The sequence below is a fragment of the Emys orbicularis genome, chromosome 1 (assembly GCF_028017835.1).
Source record: "Emys orbicularis isolate rEmyOrb1 chromosome 1, rEmyOrb1.hap1, whole genome shotgun sequence".
NCBI classification, from domain to species: Eukaryota; Metazoa; Chordata; order Testudines; family Emydidae; genus Emys; species Emys orbicularis.
The window spans coordinates 358,736,734-358,747,839 of NC_088683.1; positions in this window are offsets into that span (position 1 = coordinate 358,736,734).

The following is an 11,106-nucleotide window of genomic DNA, read 5'->3' on the forward strand; positions in this document are numbered from 1 at the left end:
GGTCTCCAACAAGCTGTCGTTTGTCTTAGGGGTCCTGCTTGGGGACAATGTAGCTAGATCAAAGTACAGTGCAATGTCAAATTAGAATCAGTAGCAGTCCCTGTTAGTCAGGAGGAACAAAATAAATGCAGCATAAGTGTAGGGCTGTGGTTCTGTGCTCCAGAAAATGCAGGCCAGGAGGAGGGGCGGATAAAGGTGGCTTAAAGCTGTTTTTTGCATCCTTCCTCTTAGGGGTTGCTATGGGAGCCAATGGGCCTTTGGTGTAAAGTAGAGCAGCCCAGAGCTGCTCTCTGTGATAGCTTCCCCCTCAGGTCAATGTGGCAAGCAGGGCCGCCCAAAGGATTCAGGGGGCCTGGGGCAAAGCAATTTTGGGGGCCCCTTCCATAAAAAAATGTTGCAATACCATAGAATACTATATTCTCATGGGGGCCCCTGTGGGGCCCGGGGCCTGGGGCAAATTGCCCCACTTGCCCCCCCCACACCCCCCCCCGGGCGGCCCTGGTGGCAAGACCAACGCTAAGAGAAAGGGAGCTGGACTCTAGTCTTTCCTATGCATTATCAGCAACGTTGTTTATTCAGGCCACTAATTTCAAAAGGGGCCACTGTATGGGATGCCTGACATGAGACGACTTGGAGTTGATTTTTTCAGAGGTGCTGAAAATCAGGCCTGGAGTGTTTCAAGCTGGGCATTCAAAAAGTGAGACCTCAGCAATGAATGGCCACTCTTGAATATTTTGGCCTGTGCTCCAATCAGCTACAACCTCTTACATGGTTCATCCATTAGAGAAAGACTAAGGGCAGGTCTTCACTACAGGGGGGGGGTCGATTTAAGATACGCAAATAGCGTAGCTGAATTCGACGTATCGGAGCCAACTTACCCCGCTGTGAGGACGGCGGCAAAATCGACCTCCGTGGCTCCCAGTCGACGGCGCTTACTCCCACCTCTGCTGGTGGAGTAAGAGCGTCGATTCGGGGATCGATTGTCGCGTCCCGACGAGACGCGATAATTCGATCCCCGGGAGATCGATTTCTACCCGCCGATTCAGGCGGGTAGTGTAGACCTAGCCAAAGATTCCCCCATGCACTAATGTGGTTTACAGTTGCAAAGCCACCAACACCAAGGCGGGGTGAGTAAGAAGGTGACAAGTTTACTGTCCTTTTTAAGACTAGAACTTCACTTTAAGGGTTGACTGGGAACATGAAATGCAGGCTGCAGCATCTCCCACTAAAACACTAAATGTTCAGGTTGTTGGGTCATATAAATGCTCTCTTTGGTTGCTTTTTACTTAAGACACTGTCAGAAATTGACATTCACAGGAGCAGGATTGTATCCAAAGAGCTCACAAGTACAAATCTAGTTGTTGGAGGTATATTATAATACTGTCAGAAGGATTATAATTGAAAGAAGAGTTTGGTTCAGCTAACTTAGTGGGTAAAATCTCTAGAAATAATGGCAACGTATCCCTTTGCAGGGGTTGGAAGTAGCAAGTAGCATCATGCTAAGAGGCGTATTCCCCTCCCCCGACCCTCCATTTAATAAAGAGGCCGCACACAGGAGACCACATGTCCAGGTGAGAATGACTGATCTGGTAATGGCTAGGAGTTCCATGTTTGTTTATTCAGGGGCAAATCCTGCCTCTTGCTTCTGTACCACTGGAGGCTCCCTTGGTAGGCAAACTGCTGTGGCTCTGATGCACCACAAGGCAGACAAGGCTGCAGAGTGCCCACCATTACACAGTGAGGAGCTGAATGCGGGGGGGAGGACACCTTGTGCAGCAGCATGCAGAAGAGGGCAGGGAATGTGAGGACGAGGTGCAGCCCAGAGGGAGGAGTCTAATAGTCACCTCCAGCAGAGCTTCCACCCCATCCACCAACACTGGAAGGAGAACAGCTTTCATGAGTGTTGTGTTTCGTTGTGTCCTGAACTCACCCCTGCAGCCCCTCCCCCCCAATCCCTGATTTGGACACTCTGGAAACAGTGACAGCTTCTCAATGTCTAAGAAAGACCATTAAAAGGCATGAGGAAGACAATGGTCCTGACTTCTCAAAAGCCTGTAGTCTAGGAGGAGGGGAACCTGTCAGAATTGGGGTGAGTCTTGCATTACTTGACACAACTGATCAATGGCTGGCGCGCCCAGTTGTGAATGGGGACACATGGTTCACTGAGATCAGTCAAGGGGAACAAATGGTACTTAGCAGCAGCATCTCTCTCTCTAATGTAGATAAGACCTGGGTATAAGAGAAATCATTGGGAATTGGGTGATGCACTGGGCAGAGGATTTGCCCCTATGGACCTGGTTCTGCAGAGAACTCAAAAATCCCCTTGATTTCGCTCATGATTAACCGGTGATAACTCTACAATGTTATGACACTGTGATATCACCATATGTTAAAAGATGGCAACACCAGTCACAGTGTAACCAGCTGGCATCACAATATGTAGCTGCTGCTGGCTGCCGGCTGTCTGACTGTATCTGATGGGACACACCTGTGGGTCAGTCACCACCTCTCAGCACATCATAGGACTGGCAGGGACCTCTTGGGTCACCAACTCCAGTCCCTCGGGTTGCCAACTTTCTAATTGCACAAAACGGAACACCCCTTCCCTGCCCCTGCTCTGAGGCCCCACCCCCGCTTGCTCTATCCCCCATCCCTTGGTCACTCGCTCTCCCCCACCCTCACTCACTTTCATTGGACTGGGGCAGAGGGTTGGGATGTGGGAGGGGGGATCAGGGCTCCGACTGGCAGTGCGAGCTCTGGGGTGTGGGGAGGGCTCTGGGCTGGGGCAGGGGAGGTATGGGCTCTGGGCTGGGGGTGGGGGCTCCAGGTGGGGCCAGAAATGAGGTGTTTAGGGTGCGGGAGAGGGCTCCGGGCTGGGGCAGGGGTTTGGGGTTTGGAGGGGGGGAGGACTCTGGCTGGGTGGGTGCAGGCTCTGGGGTGGTGCCAGAGATGAAGGGTTTGGGGTGCAGGAAGGGACTGCAGGCTGGGGCAGGGGAGGTCTGGGCTCTGGGCTGGGGGTGTGGGCTCTGGGTGGAGCCAGAAATGAGGGGTTCAGGGTGCGGGAGAGGGTTCTGGCCTGGGGCAGGGGGTTGGGGTGTGTGTGGGGGGTGAGGGCTTTGGCTGGGGGTGTGGGCTCTGGGGTGGTGCTGAAGATGAGGGGTTTGGGGTGCAAGAGGGGGCTCAGGGCTGGGTGTTGGGGGGTGCGGAGTGCGGGCTCCAGGAGAGAGTTTGGGTGCAGAAGGGGACTTCAGGGCAGGCTGGGGCAGGGGGTTGGGGTTTCAGGAGGGGGTTTGGGATGCGGGGTCCCAGTGGCACTTCCAGGAGCCATGTGGAGCTAGGGCAGGCAGGGAGCCTGCCTTAGCCCCAGACCCCCGCTGCGCTGCCAACCAGTCTTTTAACAGCCTGGTCAGCAGTGCCGACCGGAGCTGCCAGGGTCCCTTTTTGACTGGGCGTTCCGGTAAAAAACCAGACACCTGGCAACCCCCCTCCATAAAATCCTGTTCATAAACTATCAAGCGCCATCTTATAACGACTGTAGTTTGATAGTTTACCCCCCCTCCCCCCCACACACACTGCTCCTACAGGGAGGCTGCTCCAGAGCCTCACTTCTCTTCTAACTTCCAGCCTGGATTTATTCCTGGCCAGTGTATACCCCTCCTGAGGCAACGTGCTGCTGTAAATCGCCTTGCCTTGGACACGCCCGACCTGCCACGCCATGACAGTGTGTCCCGTGTCACACCCAGCGGTCGGGGAGGTGGGGTCGACAGATCGCTGGACGTGGCAGCTCTTTGGGGCCGGGACTGCCTCTGTTCTGTGGTTCTGGTTTGTACAGCACCTAGCGCAGTGGGGTCCTGGACCAGGATGCAGGGGCCCCTGGGCATTCTGGTACTACAGATAATAGAGTCCCAGTGGAGAGGCAGAGTGGTTGTGGGGGTCCCTGCCCTATGGTGACTGAGGGGATCCCCCATTGTGGGGCTGCCCATGGAGAACGGGGGCTGGGCAGTGACCCCGATTCCTCCTTTAGGGGCACCAGGAGCTGCCCCGCTGCCGCTCCTATGGCCCCTCCAGCCCCGAGTCAGCAGGCGGCTGGGATCGGCCTCGCGCAACCAGTGTCATCCCAGCCTCCGCCCCCGCGGGCGCCTTGGCCACACTCAACATGGCCACCCGGGCGGGCCAGCCCAGCACCGAGCCGGCTGCTGGGGCGGCCTCCTCCGGCCCCGCTGGGCTTGACTGACGCTGCAACCGTCCAATGACAAAGGACGGTGCGCGGGCCAATCAGGGCGTGGGGGGCTGGGGGAAGCTGCCAGGTTAAGGTGTCTCTACTGCCTGTGCAGTTTGGTTGCGCTGTGCAGCGGCTGCCACGTTTCCCGTCCAGTTCTGCCCCGGCCTGATCTTTGCTCCCGGCGGCGCCGCCGTCACCACGCGGGGGTTGAACTCCACTGGGGGGCGAGGCCTCCGGCTGCAGAGCGTCCCCTCCCAGGCAGCAGCCTGCCCTGCTGCCGCTGAGTCACGGGTGCTGGGGGCACCCCAGGGCGCACAGGGGCTGCTTGGGCCAGGGCTGCTGAGAGCCACTGAACCAAGCTGCAAACCCTGTATGTGATGGAAACCACTTCAAACTGGGGGTGCAGCAGCACCCCCAGTTCCAGCACCTATGCCCAGGGCTGCACTGGCCTAAAAGGGAACGGGGGCAGGCCCTTAGTCTGTCTTAGATTCGTAGATTGCAAGGTCAGAACTTAGAAGGGACCACTGTGATCATCTAGTCTGACCTCCTGCGTCACACGGGTCTCGATCCAAGCCGCCTGTGGAGAAAGCTGCTGCAGCCAGCTGTATTATTATTATTTTTGTCGTGGCACGTGATGCTCCGTTTCCATGTGAACAGGACCCCTCCCCGCACCCCGAGACTTTGCAAATAGGAATGGTCTGTCTTGGTCCTGATGATGCAGAGAGACAATAGGTCTGTGCTGCGCGATAGTCCAGCTTCGTCCCAGCAGCCTCCACTGAATCCAGATGGAGCTTTGAATGAAGGAATTTGTCATCTCCGCAGGCTGCATCTCTGTGTAAAAGATCAGGCCAGCGTCTGTGTCTGAGGGCTGCCTTTGACCTGCAGGGCTGCTTTTGGACCAACATTAGGTTGAAAGGAATGTAGCAGTCCATGTAACTTCATGTCACAGCAGCTTAATCCTGGTGCTGCATCACATAAGAACATAAGAATGGCCATACTGCGACAGACTAAAGGTCCATCTAGCCCAGTGTCCGGTCTTCCGAGAGTGGTCAATGCCAGGTGCCCCAGAGGGAACGAACAGAACGGTAATCACCAAGTGATCCATCCCCTGTCGCCCGTTCCCAGCTTCTGGCAAACAGAGGCTAGGGACACCATCCCTGCCTATCCTGGCTAATAGCTATTGATGGACCTATTCTCCATGAATTTATCCAGTTCTTTTTTGAATTCAGTTATAATCTTGGCCTTCACAACATCCTCTGGCAAGGAATTCCACAGGTTGACTGTGCATTGTGTGAAAAAATACTTCCTTTTGTTTGTTTTAAACCTGCTGCCTATTAATTTCATTTGGTGGCCCCTATTTCTTGTGTTATGAGACGGAGTAAATAACACTTCCTTATTTACTTTCTCCACACCAGTCATGATTTCATAGACCTCTATCATATCCCCTCTAAGTCATCTCTTTTCCAAGCTGAAAAGTTCCCGTTGTATTAATCTCTCCTCATATAGCAGCCGTTCCATACCCCTAATCATTTTTGTTGCCCTTTTCAGAATCATTTCCAAGTCCAATATATCTTTTTGGAGATGGGGGCGACCACATCTGTACGCAGTATTCAAGATGTGGGCGTACCATGGATTTATATAGAGGCAATATGATATTCTCTGTCTTATTAGCTATCCCTTTCTTAATGATTCCCAGCATTCTGTTCACTTTTTTGACTGCCGCTGCACATTGACTGGATGTTTTCAGAGAACTCTCCACAATGACTCCAAGATCACTTTTCACATTATTTTTATATGAAGTGATCTAATGCCTTTATATTGCAAACGCAGGCTGCAAGAAGGAAAGCAACAGCATCCAACTCCTGACAAAATAATTTCTGGGCATCCTATAAAATAAGGATTTTGTTTAAAGTGCTCAAATAGAACTGGCTCATGTGTCTGCCTAGAAATGGGACCCTGCGTAATAGAAGATTTCTGCCAGTTACAAAGATAGCTTGGAAAATGTCATTGTGGTTTAGATTATAGAAAGACCCTGGAGATCAGCATCCTTGTATTATGACTTGCTTAATGGCAAATCATTAAATTCATTTCATGTTCTTGTCCAAATCCTGTGTGGCATTAAAGATGGCATTGGTTCAGGGCCTGACGTTCAAAGGTGACTTTAATGGGAACTGTAGATGCTGAGCAGCTCTGAGATATCAAGCCTTTAGTGACTGTTGCAGATATAGAATAGACTTTTGAAAATATTGTTAGTTCAGTTAGTCTCCATGGCAGAACTGGTGTTGTGCAGAGACGCACTGTCTGTCTCTCTGCCCACAGAGATATAAACTGTGTGTGTGTCATTACCCTCCACTGGATGGAATCAGAATTGTTTGTCATAGCCCCTATACTGCGAACAGCTACTAGAGATTCTCCTTTAGCTAACATTGTAGGAGTCTGATTTCTGGAGGCTGAGGATCTGGGTTCTCTTGCTGTTGCTATGAAGTTCCAAATATTCACAAGCTGCAGCTCTGCGACAGGCAGCCATGAAATCCTAGATTTTTTACAGTATTTCCTGTTAGCCACATGGTGCAATTAGTCCTTGTGAAAGGTGCCCTGACTGAAATTCTCCACTTAGCCTCAGCAGGCAGTCAGTATGCAGGCTGCCCCAAGCCATTAGGGTATGGGATTTCTGTTGTAGACAGCTGTCCATTACAGTCTGCGCGCCAGCCACTCACTCATTTCACACAGGCTCCCAAATCAGATGGCAATAACATTTGACCAGTACTGAGCTAGTCTGAAATTGAACCATCAACATGCAGCTAAAGCAGGGGTCGGCAACCTTTGGCATGCGGCCCGCCAGGGTAAGAACCCTGGCGGGCCGGGATGGTTTGTTTACCTGTCATGTCCACAGGTTCGGCCGATTGCGGCTCCCACTGGCTGCGGTTCGCCGCTCTAGGCCAATGGGGGCGGCGGGAAGTGGCGGAAAGCGGCGGCCAGCACATCCCTCGGCCCATGCCGCTTCCCGTAGTCTCCATTGGCCTGGAGCGGTGAACCACGGCCAGTGGAAGCCGCGGTCGGCCGAACCTGCAGATGCGGCAGGTAAACAAACTGGCCCGGCCCGCCAGGGTGCTTACCCTGGCGAGCTGTGTGCCAAAGGTTGCTGATCCCTGAGCTAAAGGTTCCATAACACGTACCCCCTGGTCACTTCCTCTGGTAGTTATATTCTCACTCCCTTTCCAAGGGGCACACGATACATGGGACTGTTCAGATGGGGCAGCCCTCCCTGTTGCGTTCTTTATTTTTCTACAACACCTGCTGCTTTTTACATCTTCCTTCTCTCCTCCCCCCGTCAAAACAGATCTGTTTAAAAATGCAGCATCTTCCACTGTGCTGTTTAAACCTGAGTCACAGTAGACTTAACCTGTCCATGTCACCTGCTCCTTTTCCTCATTCTTGACACTACTTGTGTTGATCCTGAATCTTAAATATGGTTGTGCGGCTAGAGACATTTACGTAATATAGGGAGCTTTCCTAACCATCCAGGATGGAGTTATAATCTCTCACACATGCGGACCAGTCTGTCTTGTAAACAGGTGTGTCACACGTCTTGTGATCAGCCATACGTATACTCTAAAATGTCAGATGCAGGTATTCTAGATCAACTTACTGTGTGGGTGACGCTGCTGTTGGCAGCACAAAGCTCCTGGATTTTTCCCTTTGCTGCAATGACTCTTCCAAACAATTGTTGCTGCCAAAGTCATCCCTGACAAGCCATAAAGAAGAGCGAGTTTGTTCGGCTCCTTTGATGCCAGCCAAGCAATAAACCACAGGGTTTTTATTGAATAATGGGTCTGTCGCTGGACAAATCATGCATCAAACATCACACTGGAGAGGGGTGTTAGTGTCAGGAGTAAGGGAAGGACCCACAGCTAGCCTGCTTACCTGCTAGCTTAACCTCCTAATGAAGACATCTGGGCCAAAATTGAGCTGCCTGATTGGCCAAACTGCCTGATTGGCTGAGGATCAGCAGACCTGTGCTTAAGACCAGCAGCAGAAGCAGCATGCTGGCTGCTGAGAGCATTTGCCCATGACTGGGTTAGCTCCTGCTCATCCTAGTCTTGGACCCACCCACCCACGCCTTGCCTTGCCTTGCCTTGCCTTGCCTTGCCTTGCCTTGCCTTGCCTCACTCTGAGTAACCTGGCTCCAACCCTGGACTCTGACCCTTGGCTCTGACTCTGATTCCTGGCTACTGATTCCTGCTCCAACCACTAGGCATGCTTGCCCATGTCCTAGTCCCTAATAGTTAGTCCAAGTATCCTGCCCAAATTCCAATAGAGTAAATTACATTCTATATCCTTACACTCCTAGGGCAGCTTCAATTGGAAAATGTTCTTCGTTTCCTGTGGAGTAGCATTGCTGTGTGCTGTCAGAGAACATCCTAGCTACAATCCACCCCAGAGGCAGCTGCATTTCACTGGCTGACAAAGTGATTCCTGTGTGTATGTAAGGTCCAATCCTGCAAGGCACTGAGCATCTTGTGTCTATGTCCCTGTGGCATTTCTTGGGTGCCTATCACTTTAGTATCTAAGAGGGCCTGCGAGCCCTCAGCTCCCACTGACTTCAGGACAAGGGAGTTGAGGGCCTCAGGACCTTGCAAGAGGCTCTCAGCAGCCTGCTGAGTCAAGCTCTATAGTCCTTTAAAACAACTGGGGCTCCTGTGAGATGAAAGGTGCCATGTCAACGTAATGCTACACCCCGGGTGGGTCACCGGCAGTGAGACTCAAACCAGGGACTTTTGGATCACAAAGCATAAGAAGGCACTACTGCCTGAATGAAAAGACCCATCTCTGATAGCCAAAGCTGTGATAGGCCCAGCCACCACTAGAGGAGGACAGGCTGTCACACTGAGTGGGCGTGGGTTATCCAAATAAATTAATGGAGATATCCCATCTCCTAGAACTGGAAGGGACCTTGAAAGGTCATTGAGTCCAGCCCCCTGCCTTCACTAGCAGGACCAAGTACTGATTTTGCCCCAGGTCCCTAAGTGGCCCCCTCAAGGATTGAACTCACAACCCTGGGTTTAGCAGGCCAATGCTCAAACCACTGAGCTATCCCTCCCCCCCCAATGTACTTCATTGTTGTGGTATTGTTAGCCGAAGGGCCAGTTGGGCTCCTCAACCTCACCTTGGTGGTCTCCTTCTGAACAGACTCATCTGCTCCCCCCAATCTCTGGGGTGGAATTTTTTTACCCCCAGATCCCAGTCCTGCCTGTAATAATAGCACAACACATCCAGTACATTACACAAAACTCACGGCAATCCTAATGCTACCATACATCAGTTCCAGCGCAGGTTTTTATAATCTTCTTCCCAACTTGATGAGCTTCCTCCACATGGATGTTAAAACGCCTTAAAAACCTTACTGACTGCCCAAACTATTCAGAAGGTGGAGGAATCACTTTGCCCAACACTGTAATGCAGCCACCTCTGAGGTGGAATGCAGCATCTGCTTAACAGCAACACTGCCCCAAAGTTTTAAGTAGGCAGTGAAAAAATACAGCCTCCAAATGAAACTGCAGGCAGGAGACGGAATGTAATGAGCCTAATTGGAATCTGGCCAGGACACCAGGGCTTATAACCTCATTCTGGCAAAAATCTTTGTTAATCACAATGGGTCAGGGCCTTGGGTTTGTCTCATTTGAAAAAGGACACCTCCAGGAGCCTGGTGTGCCCACCCAGCACAATGCTGGGGAGTTGGGAGTCAGTTCACCAGCAATGCAGAAACAGAGCGGGATGTGTGATGTACTTGCCTGATGTGAGTAACAGGCTGGGATTCCTGAGTTCTCATCCTGGTTTTGACACTGACTTGCTCTGTAGCTTTTGTTAAGTCACTTAACGGTTCTGTCTCCATTTCCCCATCTGCCAAATGGGAGAATAGCCTGGGATGCTGTGGATTAGTTAATGTTATAAATTACTTGCCACCACATTTCAGAAGTATTATGCATCACTGGCCGCCTGGCTGGTTTCACGTCGGTACAGGTGAAGAAAGTCATTCAGAGATTTTCCTTCCAGTCTTAAAGAATTTTAGCTTCCTAGTTACTTTTGGTGGGGAATTGCAGAAGTGGAATGACTAAGATGTTATGGTTGGCTCCATGAGGTTAAGTATGGAAAGTCATCTTCCTGAAAGGAAATAACACATACCTTGGGCTTTTCATCCCTCGATCTCAAAGCACTTTACAAAGGTGGGTCAGTATCATTATCTCCATTTCACAGATGGGGAAACTGAGGCCCAGAGTTAGTGACTGAGCAGGGAATAGAACTCAGCTGTCGTGTGTCCTAGTCCTGTGCTAGACTCACAGGCCGGTGGATTCAGCAGGCCAGATAGATAGAAGACACTTTGGGGTCACTATCAAACAATTCCATGCTAAACACTGGTTCTGTTTCACAAGATTGTTCCTGGGTGATTTTTTTTTTCTAATGGGAACTGAGGTTTCAAAATAAAGTATGGAAACTATGTGGAGAAACTTCAGATTGTAGTTACAAGCTGGATCCAATAACCTGCTTTTGTAAAGAAACCTTTCCACAGAAAATCTCAGGAATGTCCTCAGGGGTATTGGCCTTCCTAGACTTCCTCTCCCCCTCCTCCCCTCCACTTTTTCTTTTTTCTATAAAACAAAACAGACTAGAGACTTTTAGGATAATCCTTGGCACTTCTGTAGTAACAACTCACTGAGCATCTCAAAGCTTCTTACAGTCATTAATGGACAAGCTTTGCAATAGCCCTGTCAGTAGGACAGTATTATATGGATCTTGTGGATGGCTCAGCTGATGCAAAGAGAGATTAAGTGCCATATCCTCACAGGTATTGAAATCAATGGACGTTAGGAGCCTAAACACCTTTG